The sequence below is a fragment of the Sphaerodactylus townsendi genome, linkage group LG02 (assembly GCF_021028975.2).
Source record: "Sphaerodactylus townsendi isolate TG3544 linkage group LG02, MPM_Stown_v2.3, whole genome shotgun sequence".
Lineage (NCBI taxonomy): Eukaryota > Metazoa > Chordata > Lepidosauria > Squamata > Sphaerodactylidae > Sphaerodactylus > Sphaerodactylus townsendi.
The window spans coordinates 172,943,408-172,961,625 of NC_059426.1; the positions used below are offsets into that span (position 1 = coordinate 172,943,408).

Consider the following 18,218-nt stretch of genomic DNA (forward strand, 5'->3'; position numbering starts at 1 on the left):
AGGGCAAGGAGATTGTCAGCCCCTTTGATTCTCCTGCAGGAGAGAAAGGGGGGATATAAATCCAAACTCTTCTTCTTCTTCTTCTTGGAGGTCTCCCATCCAAATGCTTGCAAGAGTCGAGGCTGCGAACGTGTGACTGGCCCAGGGTTATGCAGCATGTTTCCACGGCAGAGTGGGGATTTGAACCTGGCTTCCCCAGGTCCTAGTCCCGGTAATTGAGCCTGTTTCCTGCAGGAGGGGATTTGTGGCACTCCAGATGTTATGAGTGACCATATTCCCATCAGCCCCCTGCCAGGCATGGCCAATTAGCCATGCTGGCAGGGGCTGATGGGAATCGTAGTCCATAACATCTGGAGTGCCAAAGGTTCGCCACCATGGTCCTAGTCTGACACACCACAATCCAGGTATCACTTGCCATGCTGGCTCTCTTTATTGCTAGCTAGCTCAGTAATGTTCAGCTTTTGGACTCCGAGGAAGTTCTTTCCATCCTGACTCAGCTGTCGAGGAATTCTGGTATGCCTGCGGTGAAACTCTGGCTCAGCACCCCAATATGTTTGCGAAGATTTATGGGACCGACCTCACCCGTTAGCCTCTACGAATGAAAACTGCAATCCTGAGTGCTCTCATTCTTGGCCATCGTTTAGTACAATTATATCCCACCTTTCCGCCTTGCTCAAGGCAGCTGGCCAGTCACAATGACAAATATAACTATTTTGAACCACTGAAATAACCAAGAACCCCCCCAGCCTCTAAAGCAGTGGTGGCGAACCTATGGCACGGGTGCCAGAGGTGGCACTCAGAGCCCTCTCTGTGGGCACGCGCAAACAGAGTCGCCCCCCCCCCCCACATCTAGGCTGGCCTGGGCTGCTGGGCTCGACTATTAGCATTGAACCTAAGACCTAGTTTTGGGGAAGCAGTGTAGGTAACCCTGTTAAATGCTGTTAAAACCCCACTTGATTTCTCTATGCAAAAAGAACTTCAAACAGATGTGGCCAGTCCTTTACCAGGAGTAAGCTTCCGGTTGTTTTGACTGGCAATAAGCGTTGCTTCTGGAAGTAAACCTCCTCCTAGGGTCGCGATTCACCCGTTGCTGGTTGTTTCTAAAGCTACCACCAAGCTTTAACTCCTGAGTAACGCATCGCCTACCCAGAGCCAAATCCATATATATTTTTCTAAACTAAAATTTCAGTATTCAGGTTAAATTACCGTGTTGGCACTTTGTGATAAATAAGTGGGTTTGGGGTTGCAGTTTGGGCCCTCAGTCTCGAAAAGGTTCGCCATCACTGCTCTAAAGGATACCTGAAGTTTGCTGACAGTACAAAATGCCGTCATGCTGCAGCTGACTTATGGAGAACCCAGAGGGCTTTCCAGGCAAAAGATGACCAGAGGTGGTTTGCCATCTCCTGCCTCTGCATTATGATCCCGGTATTTCTTCATAGTCTCCCATCCAAATACTAACCAGAGCAGACCCTGCTTAGCTTCTGAGATCTGACAAGTTTGGGTTAGTCAGGGCAAGAGACGATTGCCTGCCTCTGCATCGTAACCCCGGTATTTCTTGGTGGTCTCCCATCCAAATACCAACCAGGGCCAACCCCTCTTATGGCTATGCTGAACTCGGTGGCTTCGTGTTGCTGTGTTTGGGGCTGTGTAGGGATGGGTGGAGGAAGGGGAAAGTGAGGATGGGGTATGAGTCTGAAATTGTGTGCATCGAGGAATGCTGCTGTTAATTTCGTTGTGCGTGCACAATGACAATAAAATGCTTATGCTTATGCTCTTATCTTGCGAGATTTGACGAGATTGGGCTAGTCTCGGCTATTCAGGTCAGACCCCCTTAAAGGTCCCAGCATATATGATGGCCTCTCAATGCTTTCTGGAAGTTTCTAAATGCTGTCCTCCCCCGGGAACCCATCCCACCAAGTGGGAGCTACGCTGAAAAAGGCCCCGGCTGATGCTAGACTAGTTGCCTTCAGAGGGGACCAGCCAGTAGATGGCCGCCCAGGGACTGTCGTTGGTGCTCAGGGACATAGGGGAGGAGGCGGTCCTTTACATGCAAGGGTTCCAGGCTAAGACTGGCCTGAAAGGTCACAACCAGCTAGATCCTGCTGATAACCAGGCTGCCTCGTTCTGAACTAACAGCAGGTTGTCTTCACTGGCAGCCTAATGCCGAGCCCATTACAGTAATCAACTGCGAGGTTATTTTTTTTTATTACAAAAGTATGGATCAGTGTCCCCAGATAAGTTGTAAAAGGAATGAGCTGGCAAGCCAGGAGCTGCAGCAGCTTTTCAAAGAAGGAGAAGAGAAGAGTTTTGGATTTATATCCCCCCTTTCTCTCCTGCAGGAGACTCAAAGGGGCTGACAATCTCCTTGCCCTTCCCCCCTCACAACAAACACCCTGTGAGGTGGGTGGGGCTGAGAGAGCTCCGAGAAGCTGTGACTAGCCCAAGGTCACCCAGCTGGCGTGTGTGGGCGTGTACAGGCTAATCTGAATTCCCCAGATAAGCGCACCTCCAGGTTGTGCTCAGGCTGTGGCAGAGCGAGAATCAAACCCCAGTTCTTGCACAGATTTAGATACACGAGCTCTTAATCTCTCCTGACGGCTGTGGTCCCAGCAACCACGCCCTGTCTTTTAACTCGGGGCTGCCAGCCTCACACTATGGTAGGAGGTCTGTTGCCCATGATCTTTCATAGAGGTGGGGGTTGGGGAAACAACCTTTGCCAGCCTCGGCACTGATATATCATTTCTGGGGGCAACCTGGAAGTAACAATGGGTAGCTCTAGGAATCGATGGAAACTCTATGGTACAACCTACAGCTGCTCAACAGCCACTATATACTGATGCTGCTGATGTCACACACGACCCAATTCTCCCACTGGTTGCCAGCTATGAGTGGGTCCAGTCAGTCTTGCTGACCAGAATCATCTGTGTCTTATTCGGACTTTGCTTCAGCTTGTTCTGCCTCAGACCCAGTGACTATTACGGGCATTCTCGCTAAGAAATTCCCAGGATAATTAGGAAAGGAATTGAGAATAAAACTGCAAGGATTGTCATGCCCTTATATAAAGCACCGGTAGAATTGCGACCAGCACTCGGCAGAGTCCCGTGTCCAGTTCTGAGTACGCCCGCGCATCTCAAAAAAGGATGGTCTGGGAAGAGATAGAAAAACTGCAGAGAAGGGCAACGAGGGTGATTGAGGGACTGGAGCACCTTCCCTATGAGGAGAGGCTGCAGCGTTTGGGACTCTTTAGTTTGGAGAGGAGACGTCTGAGGGGGGATATGATTGAAGTCTACAAAATTATGCATGGGGTAGAAAATGTTGACAGAGAGGAATTTTTCTCTCTTTCTCACAATGCTAGAACCAGGGAGCATACATTGAAAATGCTGGGGGGAAGAATTAGGACTAATAAAACAAAACACTTCTTCACACAACGTGTGATTGGTGTTTGGAATATGCTGCCACAGAACGTGATAATGGCCACCACCCTGGATAGCTTTTAAAGTAGCTTGGACAGATTTATGGAGTGTCGCATTTTATACAACCACCCTAGATCCTGGTATCTGTCTCGATCTGAGATTGCAAATGCCTTAACTAGTCTCCAGGGTACTCCAGGAGCCTTGGCAGCAGAAGGCCCTTGCTTTCACCTCCTGCATGTGAGCTCCCAAAGGCACCTGGTGGGCCACTGCGAGTAGCAGAGAGCTGGACTAGATGGACTCTGGTCTGATCCAGCTGGCTTGTTCTTATGTTCTTATGTTTGGAAACCACCCATCTAGAGTGATAGTCGGTCAAGTTTTCAGGTTGGCAACAAGGGATCTACTTTTCAGCTATATATCAAATTTTCCTGTGTCTTCCTCTCTTTTTTTCCCCAGGCAGATTTTTAAAGTAGGGTATTTTTTAATTTTTTAAAAATCAACAAATTAAAGTGAGGGGTGGCATGCAAGGATGGGGAGGGAGGGGGGCCCGGCATCTGGACATGGCTCACCCACCCTAGCAGAGGGAGGGGAGGGACGGGGAGGGGTGGCATGCAAGGGAAGGGGAGTGCGGGAGGGGTGGCATGCAAGGGAGGGGAGGGGATGCAAGGGAGGGGGAGAGAAGGAATGAGCCAATTTAAAAGTAATCAATTTAATGTACTGTCGAAGGCTTTCACGGCCGGAATCACTGGGGTGCTGTGTGGTTTCCGGGCTGTACGGCCATGTTCTAGTAGCATTTTCTCCTGACGTTTTGCCTGCATCTGTGGCTGGCATCTTCATGGGATCCGGAAACCACACAACACCCCAGTAGCCAATTTAATTTATTTAGACTATTTCTATTTCACCTCTTCAGAGTCCTTTATCCCTTACAACTAAAAACCACAATATCCAAAAACATGAGCAAGATGTTTGAATTGTATCAACCAGATGCCTATTTGTTGGCGATGTTATGCTTGTACTTTCTATATTGGCAGGAAGTTGGACTAGATGGCCTCGGGGGTTCCCTTAGTTGTCCCTTTCAACTCTGACATTAATACATGAACAAATAAACAAAAAAAAACCTTTCCATCAAATAGAAGACGACCATTCGAAAGTGGATAAAATAAAACCCCCTAATTAAAAACCCGGGCAAAAAAGATGAGTTTTAGCCTGGTAGCAGCAGTGGCGTAGGAGGTTAAGAGCTCGTGTATCTAATCTGCAGGAACTGGGTTTGATTCCCCGCTCTGCTGCCTGAGCTGTGGAGGCTTATCTGGGGAATTCAGATTAGCCTGTACACTCCCACACACGCCAGCTGGGTGACCTTGGGCTAGTCGCAGCTTCTCAGAGCTCTCTCAGCCCCACCCACCTCACAGGGTGTTTGTTGTGAGGGGGGATATAAATCCAAACTCCTCCTCCTCCTCCTTCTTCTGCTTCTTCTTCTATCTAAAAGAAAGTAAAGTTGGTTCCAGTGGAGCCTCAAAGGGGAGGAAGTCCCAAAGGCAAGGTGCCACCATGGAAAATGTCGTGTCACTAGTTATGCGTGCATATCCTCTGAAGGGGGGGTGGGGGTCAAAAAAACAGGAATGGAGAGGCAATTCTGAACAGGCAAGATGGGTGGTATGGAAGGAGAAGGTCCTTCAGGGATCCTGTCCCCAAGCCACCAAAAATTTAATATAAGTGACGTCCGCTCACGTTACGTGTAAATTGAATTCATGACAACCCATTGAACACACCGAGTTAAAAACAGCTTTCCTTTGTCAAATAACAAAGCAAGGGGAAGGATCTCTGGCTCGTGAGGTCAGACATCATAACTATGACAGTCAAGCTCACGTACAGCACTTATTATTGTGTGCATCGATGAATATTTATGAACGCCACCCAGGCTGCCCCGGACGTTTATTTTTCATTTTTGCGGAGTCGCTCGGCAATTACCAGCCTTTCCTCCTGGAAGTTTCCGGGCACGGCCATCTAATAAGAATCCCGCTTAATGCCCTTGCGTGAGTACAGACAGTGCTAAGCGGAAACCCATTAAGCTCTGTAATTGCTCCTTTCTCTACGGAGACCAAAGCCGACATCAAAAGGTTGTATAGCCCGGCACTCGAGCTTATGGGACGTAACCGCTTTTAATTGTGGTAATGCACAGTTAGCATGCAAGCTTTTTTTCCTTTTCTCCATGTTTTACATCAAATGGGGAAAGCCGATTAGTGAATAAAATAAGCCCACCAGATACAGTTGCCAACTCCAGGTTGGGAAATTCCTGGAGATTTGGAGATGTGGCCTAGGGAGGGGCCTCAGTAGGGTGCATAATACCATAGAGTCCACCCTCCAAAGCAGCCGTTTTCTCTAGGACAGTGGTGGCGAACCTTTGGCACTCCAGATGTTATGGGCTACAATTCCCATCAGCCCCTGCCAGCATGGCCAATTGGAAATGTGATGGTATCTTGGCCATGCTGGCAGTGGCTGATGGGAATTGTAGTCCATAACATCTGGAGTGCCAAAGGTTCGCCACCACGGCTCTAGGAGGACTGATCTCTGTAGTCTGAGGATCAAGTGTAATCCTGGAAGATTTCCAGGCCTCACCTGGGGATTGGCAATCCGACCACCAGATGAGGCCTAAGCCTGTGAAACAGAAGCCACCCTTTGCACCAGAGGCGTGGGGGTGGGGTGGGGGAAATGGTACCCGGGACAAAATCTGCTCCGGGTGCCCCCACCCCCACGTCCCATTTACCTGGCTGGGCTGTCGGGAGCCCCTCAGCCCCGCCAGGCTACTCCGCCAGCCAAAGGAGCAGCCTGGTGGGTCCGGGATGATGTGTGTGTGTGTGTGTGTGTGTGTGTGTGTAGGGGTGATTCTCTGCCCCCTCCCCCCGTGACTAGAAGAAGTAGAGGAAGAGTTTGGATTTATATCCCCCCTTTTCTCTCCTGCAGGAGACTCAAAGGGGCTGACAATCTCCTTGCCCTTCCCCCCTCACAACAAACACCCTGTGAGGTAGGTGGGGCTGAGAGAGCTCCGAGAAGCTGTGACTAGCCCAAGGTCACCCAGCTGGCGTGTGTGGGAGTGTACAGGCTAATCTGAATTCCCCAGAGAAGCCTCCACAGCTCAGGCGGCAGAGCTGGGAATCAAACCCGGTTCCTCCAGATCAGATACACGAGCTCTTAACCTCCTATGCCACTGCTGCTCCTGACTAGTTGGCATGCGCCTGTGAGCGCTCTGCCTCTGCTTTGTACCGAGAGCCAAAGCAGCCAGACTGAATGGGGCTTGGTTGGGGGTCTCATTCTAGTAAGCTACACAGGTGTGTGACTTGCCCTGATGACAGGACTCACATCTTCTACAGGTGTGGAATTCACCCACCCCCCCTGACCATACATACGAATTTCTTGATGATGCAAAACCATACCCAGCCCATAAGAGACCTTAGTGAAATAATTTGCCCTTAAAAAAACGATCCCACAGTTACAAAAGTATTTTTTAAAAATAAAAGAGCCTGGCAGATGGACACCAAAACCACCACAATTATGCATGCACACGCACATACATATGGGAGTTCGGCAGCTGCCAACTATGCTAAACCTTTATTCTGCCTCGCAGATAGATTTCCTAAATTAATAAGCTGAATGTTCACTCTGGCTACGGTTGTGCGTTCTCTGCTAGCCAAAAGCCTCTTGAGGTCCTACCCATTTAAAAAAATGTTTAGCGCGTGTCATGAAAGATATTGGAAGGAGCAGTGGAGCCCATGAACACCACATTCGGGACCTCAGTCTTACACAGTACTCTTATTGAATGACAATGGATCATATATCCTACCACTGTTCTGTTAACAAAGGCAAACCGACTAGCTTTTAAAAACATTTCTCACAGTATCAGCCTGAAATAATTTGGGTGGGCGGCCAGGCGGGGCTGGGGGGGTGGGGAGGCTAGGATACAACCCAACAAAGTTAACTGAAGGCTTGGGCAATTTTTAAAAGGTTTACTGCACACCAAGCGTGAAAAATCCTAGGCCCCAATTGAATCTCATGGGGAAGGAGGCATTTTGTGGCCACCGTGCCCTGTCTCTAGTCACGACCGCCTTCTTGCAAAAAGTGGTACCCGGGTGGGAGTCAGAGCCGGCTTAGGTGAAGCTTTCTATGATTCTGTACCAGGGCAAACTCAAATGGGTTGGACAGTCTGCCTTCTTAGCACATACCCGAGAAATATCTATTTAACTGTGTTGTATATCTGTGTTGTGAACTGCCCAGAGCCCTCCGGGGGAGGGCGGTATACAAGCTTAATAAATACATACATACATACATACATACATACATACATACATACATGCATGCATGCATGCATACATACATACATAGAAGAAGAAGAAGAAGAAGAAGAAGAAGAAGAAGAAGAAGAAGAAGAAGAAGAAGAAGAAGAAGAGTTTAGATTTATATCCCCCCTTTCTCTCCTGCAGGAGACTCAAAGGGGCTGACAATCTCCTTGCCCTTCCCCCCTCACAACAAACACCCTGTGAAAGTGGGTGGAGACTGAGAGCCTCCGATAGCCTGTGACTTTAGCCCAAGGTCCACCCAGCCATGAGTGTCCACATGGGAGTGCACAGGCTATTCTGAATTCCCCAGATAAGCCTCCGCAGCTCAGGCGGCAGAGCTGGGAATCAAACCCGGCTCCTCCAGATTAGATACACGAGCTCTTAACCTCCTACGCCACTGCTGCTCCTACATACATACATACATACAGTCCATTTCAGAAGGAAATATTAAGACTGTATTCCTCAGATATGTGCTTGTACAAGTCTAAATGTACTTTAGTAACAATCTAATTTCACGGGCACAAAGTCCACTGGGAATACAGTTTTAAAGTGCGTACCTGGGCTGATACAAAATTCTAATTGTTCTATTTCTTTGTAATATGTTGTAACTAGATTACTGAAGAAGTCCTGGGGGCCGGAATGTGTTTGGCTCGTGGTTCTAGGTCACCAACTCTGTATTTGGCATTTGGATCCACAACCCTCTATTTATTGTCATACGGGCTAAAAGTGTCCTTGTTTTCAGTATCTGTTGGCACATGCTTTTGGTAACAAACATATCTCATCGTTTAATTTGATGTTATTTCAGCCAACTTTTTGCTACCCAATTCTTTTTTAAAGCTCTGTAGGCCCCGGCCCTTTCTCTACTTCTGTACATAATGGGTTTGCTAATACGGGGGTAAAATTTTAGGGAAATTGGTTGCCAAAGGGTACGCGAGTGACAAAAGATTGGGAACGCCAACAAGAATCTAAACTCCCTTCTTCCTAGCGCATGCCCCTCTCTTTCCAAGTAAACAAAATCAAAATTACACGCAGAGAAAATAGCTTTGGGACGGTAGCCATGTTGGCCGGCCAGAGAAGAGATCCAAGTCCGGTAGCACTCAGGCGAAGGGCAGAGGCAGCACAGAGGGAGAGAATGAGGCTGTGTGAATATGGAGAAGCCATATGGAGAAGGTGCTAATGGACTCGAATCCGGCTCTCACAGACAGAAAACACACCCCAATTTGCTCGACACGAATACGTTCATTCCAACACCAGCTTCTGACTTGGTGGTTAAGAAGGCCCAGCAAAGACTGTACTATCTAAGACTGTTAAGGAAACAACAACTGAATGGAAAACTCCTGGTGTTCTTTTACCGCTGTGCTATAGAGAGTGTCTTAACCTACTGCATCTGTGTATGGTTCTCCAGTTGCACAGTGGCGGATAGGAAGGCGCTCCAAAGGGTGATCACTACTGCACAGAGGATTATCGGCTGCCCTCTCCCCTCCTTGGAAGAACTCTATAATTCCCGAAGCCTAAAGAAAGCCCAAAATATTCTGAGAGATCCGACTCATCCAGCACACTCTCTTTTTGAACTGTTACCATCTGGCAGACGATACAGGTCTATCAAAACTAGGACAAAGAGGCTTAGAGACAGCTTCTACTCTAGAGCTGTGGCTATGCTAAACTCTGCGGCTTCGTGTTGATGTGTTTGGGGCTGTGTAGGGATGGGTGGAGGAAGGGGAAAGTGAGGATGGGGTATGAGTCTGGAATTGTGTGCATCGAGGAATGCTGCTGTAAATTTTCGTTGTGCGTGAACAATGACAATAAATGCTTATGCTATGCTTATGCTGACTTATCAATTTTGAAGCATTTTATCACCGCTGGTGCCCAATGGGCTTGGGCCAGAACACCTAGCTCCCCCATTACATCCTCACAGGATCCCTACGAGGAAGGTTTGGGTGGAGAGCGAGCAAAGACCACCCGGTCAGCTGTTGGGCTAGGGGGCGGGGTATAACCTGGACTGCCTCTTTCCTAGTCCAAACTGCTCTCCTGCCTATATCAGACTCTCTCTCTCTCTCTCTCTCTCTCTCTCTCTCTCTCTCTCTCTCTCTCGTAGCGTCATACACAACAGGGAGCATCTCAGGACGGTTTTGCATTCTTCCACGGGTCAGTTCTGAGAGGAGTTGGCTCCGTGCGGCGACAGATCTAATTTGCAAAAAGCGATTAACATCAGAGGCGGGCTCTGCCATTCATGGCCATTCGTGGGGTGGGGGGGTTATTTGGTTCATGCCAAGGGACGTCCGCACGAGGGGTGAGAGCAGGTCAGCCTCAGCTGGTTCACCCTTCTCTGCCTTTATTCGTGACCAGTGCCAACGGGACCCTTGCCCACACAGAGCTGTTCTACTTTTTTCCCCCTCAGTGGGGGTGGCAGCAATTACGAGGTTCCATTCAGAACATGCGATGGCTTCATTCAGAACGTGCAACCGCTCACGATGCCACGATGCAGGCAGGACAAAGCTGTCCCGGTCGCATCTGAGGCATTTCCCGAATCCTGCAGGGGGTTACTGTGAGAACACCTATTTTTTTTGGTTTTCCGAGAGGGGGCTCCGAGAAACAAAAATCCAAAAGCACTGCAAGAGAGCATCGAGATCCAAGTCCAGTAGCCACTTAGAGGCTAACAAGATTTTGGGGCTACAAGCTTTTGACAGCCAAAGCTCTCTCTGTCACAGACTGAGACTGAGAGCTAAAGACCAAAATGGTGAAAGGTGCCCCACGAGGAGAGACTTAGGGAGCTGGGGATGTTTAGTTTGGAGAAGAGAAGGTTAAGAGGTGACATGATAGCCACGTTTAGATATTTGAAGGGATGCCATGCTGGTGAGGGAGCAAGCTTGTTTTCTGCGGCTCCAGAGACCAGGACCATAAGAACATAAGAACAAGCCTGCTGGATCAGACCAGAGTCCATCTAGTCCAGCATTCTGCTACTCGCAGTGGCCCACCAGGTGCCTTTGGGAGCTCACATGCAGGAGGTGAAAGCAATGGCCTTCTGCTGCTGCTGCTGCTCCTCCTGAGCACCTGGTCTGCTAAGGCATTTGCAACCTCAGATCAAGGAAGATCAAGATTGGTAGCCATAGATCGACTTCTCCTCCATAAATCTGTCCAAACCATAAATGAATACTCACAGTAAAAAGTCTATTTCCTCCCTTGACCTGAGTTGTCATTAAGAAATCCTAATTTTATCCTGATGGTTGAAACTAGACATTCCTTTGCTTATCTGCTGACTTCATTTCAGTGCATCTATAAGAGAAGCAACATCCACCTATGTTGCCAATCAGATATAATGTACCTCACCTTTGGGAATGTAAGCAGGATTCCCTGCGTTACCATGATAAAAGGTATCAGATTTCTAAGATCTAAGGAGTGATGGAATCAAGGTGAAGGAAAAAAGAGATTCCACCTGAACATCAGGAAAAACTTCCTGACAGTAAGGGCTGTTCGACAGTGGAATGCACTGCCTCGGAGTGTGGTGGAGTCTCCTTCTTTGGTGGTTTTTAAAGAGAGACTGGATGGCCAACTGTCAGGAGTGCTTTGATGGTGTGTCCCTGCATTGCAGGAGGTTGAACTTGATGGCCCTTGGGGGTCTCTTCCAACTCTATGATTCTATGACCAACACGGCTACTGTCTGAAACTATTCCCAAGAGTTCATTCTTGTGTTTCACCGCCTTTGTCACAATTCAGCCAGTGCTTTAACCTTAAAGTAGCACCAAGGGGAGGAGAACAGGCATCAAGACCTCTGAGGTAGCACCTGGTAGGAGCTCCACTCCCTACCAGGCCATGCCTTTCCACTTCCATTGATGAATTCGAGATGCTCCTGGGTGCCCAAGCACAGCATCAGCCCACTATCACTCATGCTTTAATAGTGTCCAGTTCTGACTACACTGCTGCATTGTGCTTAGGGCTGACCTTGTAGACACTTCGGAAGCTTCAAGTGGTGCAAAAAGGGCTCAGATCCATTTTTCTCACCTCGCACTTGCCTGAAATGTCTGCACTGGGTGCCAATTTGTTCCCAGAACAAATCCAAAGGCACTGACCTTACCCTCTGATGTTCTAGGTCCGTGGTGGTGAACCTTTGGCACTCCAGATGTTATGGACTACAATTCCCATCAGCCCCTTCCAGCATGGCCAATTGGCCTCTGGTGGCCCCCTTCCTGCTCCACCGCCAGGAGGGATGGCTGAAGGGTTGGCCCACGAGTGCCCCTAGCAGCATGGGCGTCTTGCTGGGAGGCACAACTGCTGGTTAGCGGAGGAGAGCTGCGATGGCATGAACTCTCCTCATCATCTCCCCTACCCCTTCTGAGGTTCAGACACTCATCGTATTGTGTGGGTCCAGGGCCTGTCAGGTGGTCTCCATGGGGGGTGGGGGTGGGCTGGGGCCTCTGCCGACTCTGCCAACTGCCCAGCGACATGTCACGGGACTCAGTGCTTTGAAGGGGGTGAACATGTATTCCACAGAGAGTCAGCATTGCTGGCCAAGCCACCTCCCACACTGGGGTTGTGACAAATGGTGGACTGGGTCCCCAAGCCTGCTGGCCCTTGATTGGTTCTGCATGCCCAGCCGTCACGACACAACAGCTGGATGCGAAACTACGGTGCGGTTGCTAGGGATGCTGGTATGGTTGCAGCCTCAAAAAAAAAACCTGCTATAAGCTCTTTTTCCTGTTGGCTGTTCATTCACCAAACCCTTCCGGAAGCAGATTAGCAGATCTGCCACAATTTTACCAGCAGCTGGCTGCTATAATTCAAACAGCCGTTAGGACTGACCTGCCCATGAATGAATCATAGAATCATAGAGTTGGAAGGGCCATCAAGTCCAACCTCCTGAAATGCAGGAACACACAATCAAAGTACTCCTGACAGATGGCCATCCAGACTCTCTTTAAAAACCTCCAAAGAGGTTTTACTCCACCACACTCCCAGGGAGTGAATTCCACTGTCGAAGAGCCCTGACTGTCAGGAGGTTTTTCCTGGTGCTTAGGTGAACCCATGACTCCTGGTCTTAAGCTGCTTCCGCACGGCCACACTGGGGGTTGGGTCGGCGTACATGACACTGACCCAACCCCCCCGGGTCCCAGTAACGACCGGGAAGACAGCACTGCGCCGCCGCTTCACTATCTCCGAGCTTATTGTCATTCCTTTCCGGCAATGTCTCGGCACGTTGCCGGAGGTTAGGGGACACGCCTCCTGCCCTGCTAACTGCTCTGGAGTCGAAAGTAGCGGGGCGTGTCCCAGGCCTCGGGGACGCATCAGACAGTCGCAGGGACGGTAAGCCGATTGGGCAAGGGGGGAGGGATGGCGCCTTCCAGCCGCTGCCGTTCGCACGGCAGCGGCTGGAAGCCGCCATTTTCCAAAAACCTTGCTCGGGAAGCGAGGTGGGAAAATGGCAGCTTCGTGCCGCTGGGGAGGAGCGAGGGCGGCGCGGCTGCGAAGCAGTTGCGCCCCCCTTACGAACAGCTCCCTCGGGATGGCGTTTTTGCCGTCCCCAGGGCGCTGTAAAAGGCCCGTGCAGAAAGGGCCTTAGTCTCCAGAGAAGCTGAAAACAAACTTGCTTCCTCCCCAACATGACATCCCTTCAAATATCTAAACATGGCTATCAGGTCACCTCTTAACCTTCTCTTTACCAAACATCCCCAGCTCCCTAACTCCCTTCGTAGGGCATGCATTCTAGACCTTTGACCATCTGGGTTGCCCTCCTCTGGACCCGTTCCAGCTTGTCAATATCCTTCCTGAATCGCGGTGCCCAGAACTGTACGCGATACCCCAGGTGAGGTCTAACCAATGCAGAATACAGAGGTACAATTGCATCCCTCAATCCAGACACTATACTCCTATTGATACAGCCCAGAATCGCATTGGCTTTCTGGGCCGCCACATCACACTGCTATAAATATAAGCCGTGCTCTGTCTGCGCTAGGATTTTAAATTCATTAAGGACTACCGAAGGAGCCTTTAATACGAGCCACAAAGTGCCAATAAACAGGCCCTTAAATTGGTATTTAGTGGAGGACTAAGCCAGCATTTTTCAGAATGGCAGGCCAGACCGTAGAGGCTTTTCCAGGCATGCCATGAAGTAGCCACTCGCAAACACTGGGAACAGACACAAAGCGGAGAAGGGGGGCGGGGAGGAGAAAAGGATTTCAGCTCCCAAGTTAGTGGTGACTGCCAGAACGCAAGAGCCGGCTCAAAAAAAAAAAAACCCGCCGGCCTGCTCTGCCTTAGTCAAAGGCCTGCAAACTGCTGCCCTAAGCCGTTTTCTGCATAATTGGCAGTTCGCGTTATTTTCTTTCCAGAAATAATTGCTTGAGCCTATGAAAATAAAAATCTTCGTGTATTGTAATATTGGAGCACATCTGTCGGTAATAGGAGAAAGATTAAAGGATATCCCTAAAGCCAAGCAAATAGGTGTAGCCATCCAACGTTTCCCCAAGATGTTCTGAGAGTGCGCACTTCGACCGAGGGGCTAGTTCCAGGCGTTTGTTTGGCCAGCAGTTTTTGGAAGAGATGCCACCCAGAAGAAGAACAAGAAGAACAAGAAGAAGAAGAAGAAGAAGAAGAGGAGGAAGAAGAAGAAGAAGAAGAGGAAGAAGAAGAGGAGGAGGAGGAGTAGTTTGGATTTATATCCCCCTTTTCTCTCCTGCAGGAGACTCAAAGGGGCTGACAATCTCCTTGCCCTTCCCCCCTCACAACAAACACCCTGTGAGGTAGGTGGGGCTGAGAGAGCTCCAAGAAGCTGTGACTAGCCCAAGGTCACCCAGCTGGCGTGTGTGGGAGTGCACAGGCTAATCTGAATTCCCCAGATAAGCCTCCACAGCTCAGGCAGCAGAGCGGAGAATCAAACCCGGTTCCTCCAGATTAGATACACGAGCTCTTAACCTCCTACGCCACTGCAGAGCAGACAGAGCAGCTTCAGAGTTCTGTTGAGCCCGGCTTTTCGCCCGGAGAAAATCTGTCAGCTTTTGAATACTTATTCATTTATTGGATCGACAAGATGCCCTTCCCCACGTGGACTCATGAAAATGGAATAAATACAATAAAATCATAACATTCACTGTGTTGTTGAAGGCTTTCATGGGCCAGAATCACTAGGGTGTTGTGAGTTTTCTGGGCTGCATGGCCGTGTTCCTGTAGTCCAGTGATGGCAAACCTTTTCGAGACCGAGTGCCCAAATTGCAACCCAAACCCCACTTATTTATCGCAAAGTGTCAACCCGGCAATTTAACCTGAATGCTGAGGTTTTAGTTTAGAAAAAAACGATTGGCTCCCTCTTCCTCTGCCCCTCCCGCTCGAGCAGGGGCCTGCCTGCTCTAGCCTCCAGCAAGTCCTGGTGCACTGCTCTGTGCCTCTCTAGCATTTCTGCCTCCTCTGCGCCCCCCCCCCCCAAATCGGGCAGAAGCCACCCGGAGCACAGGCACCAGGCCCGCTAGCCAAGTCCTCCCTGGTCACCACGGTGCGCGCATGTCGTGCTCAGTGGCCCAGGCCAGCCTAGATGTGTGTGGGGTGTGTGTGTGTGTGTGTGATTTTCTGCTCCCCACATGACGAACTCTGTGTGTGCGTGCCCACAGAGAGGGCTCCGAGTGCCACCTCTGGCACCCGTGCCTTAGGTTCGCCATCACTGCTGTAGCATTTTCTCCTGACGTTTCGCCTGCATCCGGGGCTGGCTTCCTCAGAGCTTAAAAAGGGGGTGAGACAGGTTCACGGAGGAGAAACCCATCAAGGGCTGACAGACAAGGTAACTGAAAGGAATAGACCTCTGCAGAGGCTGCAAACCTCAGCACCAGTGGAAGCCACACTGAGGAAAAGCGTGACAGAGGGTGTGGCGTAGTGGTTAGAGTATCAAACTTGCACCCCGGATGGCTGGGTTTGAGTCCCTCGCTCAACCACAAAAGCCTGCCAGGTGGCTTTGGGCCTCTCCCAATCTCTCGGCCCAACCTGCGTTCGTAAGGAGGATTAAGTGCAGGAAAAGGGTACGAAGTAAAAAGACATTCTGAGTTCCCAATTAGGGAGAAAAGAAGAAGAGAAGAAGAGTTTTGGATTTATACCGCACCTTTCTCTCCTGGAAGGAGCCTGAAAGCATCTTACAAGCTCCTTTCCCTTCCTCTCCCCACAACAGACACCTTGTGAAGTAGGTGGGGCCGAGAGAGTTCTGAGAGAACTGTGACTGGCCTAAGGTCACCCAGCAGGCTTCAGGGGGAGGAGTGGGGAAACAAACCTGGTATATAAGAGTCTGCTGCTCATGTGGAGGAGGGGGGAATCATAAGAACAAGCCAGCTGGATCAGACCAGAGTCCATCTAGTCCAGCTCTCTGCTACTCGCAGCGGCCCACCAGGTGCCTTTGGGAGCTCACGTGCAGGATGTGAAAGCAATGGCCTTCTGCGGCTGTTGCTCCTGAGCACCTGGTCTGCTGAGGCATTTGCAATCTCAGATCAAAGAGGATCAAGATTGGTAGCCATAAATCGACTTCTCCTCCATAAATCTGTCCAAGCCCCTTTTAAAGCTATCCAGGTTAGTGGCCATCACCACCTCCTGTGGCAGCATATTCCAAACACCAAACACCAATCATATTCCAAACACCAATCAAACCCAGTTCACCAGATTAGAGTCCACCACACTTAACCACTACACCAAGCTGGATAAAAATAAACAAGCAAGCAAGCAAGCCTGGCCTTCATCCCCGCACACCTTCCTGTGCAGGCTCTACTACATCAAGTTTTAGATTATAAGCATTTCAGCTGGTTGTTATGAGGATTGTGGAGGAAGAAGGGACAACGCAAAAAGGCAAATCAGGGAGAAAAGCTGGACAAAAATAAACAAATAAGCCTCAACCTCATTCCTGCACATCTTCCTGCCTCGGCTCTACTCAGAGAGCAGCAGTGGTGTAGGAGGTTAAGAGCTCGGGTATCTAATCTGGAGGAACCGGGTTTGGTTCCCAGCTCTGCCGCCTGAGCTGTGGAGGCTGATCTGGGGAATTCAGATTAGCCTGTGCACTCCCACACACGCCAGCTGGGTGACCTTGGGCTAGTCACAGCTTCTCGGAGCTCTCTCAGCCCCACCTACCTCACAGGGTGTTTGTTGTGAGGGGGGAAGGGCAAGGAGATTGTCAGCCCCTTTGAGTCTCCTGCAGGAGAGAAAGGGGGGATATAAATCCAAACTCTTCTTCTTCTCTTCTTACATCAAATTTTAGGTTCTTAGAACAAGTACCTGTTTCCTTCATGCTGCAAAGTGCTACTGGTATTGGTGGCGCTACATTAAAAAAAAAAAAAAGCAGAACAGCCTTTTCGGTCCCGAAGAAGACATGCAAACTCAGCCCAAAAAAATGTCTTTTGCAAGAGTGTTCTGCTGCGTGTGTGTTTTGCTCACACAACTCCCTGCGAAGGGACACATTTTTTTCTTTAAAAATGCCCTCATTTCTCCCTCGGCGGAAGATTACTGCCACCTTGTGGCCAGAAATAAACAGACTGTCTTTAAGGTTGCATTTCTTGGGGCCCTGGATTTGCCCCAAGAAATCTACCCAGCGGAGGGGAGTGTCAAACTCCCTTTTTAAAATGGATTCAATATACCCAGAAAACAGTGCTGCAATAATTATAATCACACATAAGATTAAGGGAAAAATACAAATAGAGATATTTGGAAGTCTGTTCATATATATATCAAATTTTTCTTTTGTAGTTTTTGTTGTGTGTGTGTGTGTGTGTGGTGCCGTATCTCAAAGTGTGTTGAAGGGTTAGGGTTAGTGTTGAAGATAAATAAGTTTGCTATGTTTGTTCTATGTCTATGTACTATGTCTATGTTTTAGGTCAATATGTCTGTTTTTTTTATGTTTTTTGTTTATGTTTTTTGTCATCAACAATAAAAACATAAAAAAAACAAAAACAAAAAACCTCCCTTTTTAAGACAATAACTCGCTTGAAGGGTTCAAGGATTTTATTACAGATCAGAAGGGCGAACGGAGAAAGACCGTTCTGACTTCTCCCCGCCAGAACAGTTGATAATATGTTTCAGTGTGTGTTCACCACCCCCGCCCCCTGTGAATCCAGACAGCACAGACAGTAAGAGAATTCCATCCTCAGATCTTCACACAGCTAGCAAAGCGTCCAAGGTCGGAGTCAGATAAAGCAACTGCTAGAAGCTCAAAGCAAAAAGCCCCGGTCCCCAACAGCTCCCCTTCCCAACAGAAACAGCATCCTGACAGGGAGTTGGCAGCAAGGAGGGGGAGGGAGGGACAACGGGATTCTCCCCCCCACCTGCTTTTGTGAGTCTCCTCTTGCACATGCAGAATAAGGCACTTTGCAGCTGGATTTCACTGTGTGGAACAGTGAAATCTACTTGCAAGCAATTGTGAAAGTGGATTGAAAGTGCATTATTCTGCGTGTGCGGAAGGGGCCTTACGGGCAGACCCTGTGTTATCAGGAGACCGACAACAGTTTATTCATCCCCGATGAGGCCG

General features: G+C 49.3%; 1 protein-coding gene across 1 annotated transcript in view; it reads right to left on the minus strand.

The window, feature by feature from the left end:
* KIAA0586 (KIAA0586 ortholog) overlaps positions 1 to 18,218 on the minus strand; it is a 131,240-nt gene that overhangs the window by 27,863 nt on the left and 85,159 nt on the right. The gene's annotated exons all lie outside the window — the stretch shown is intronic.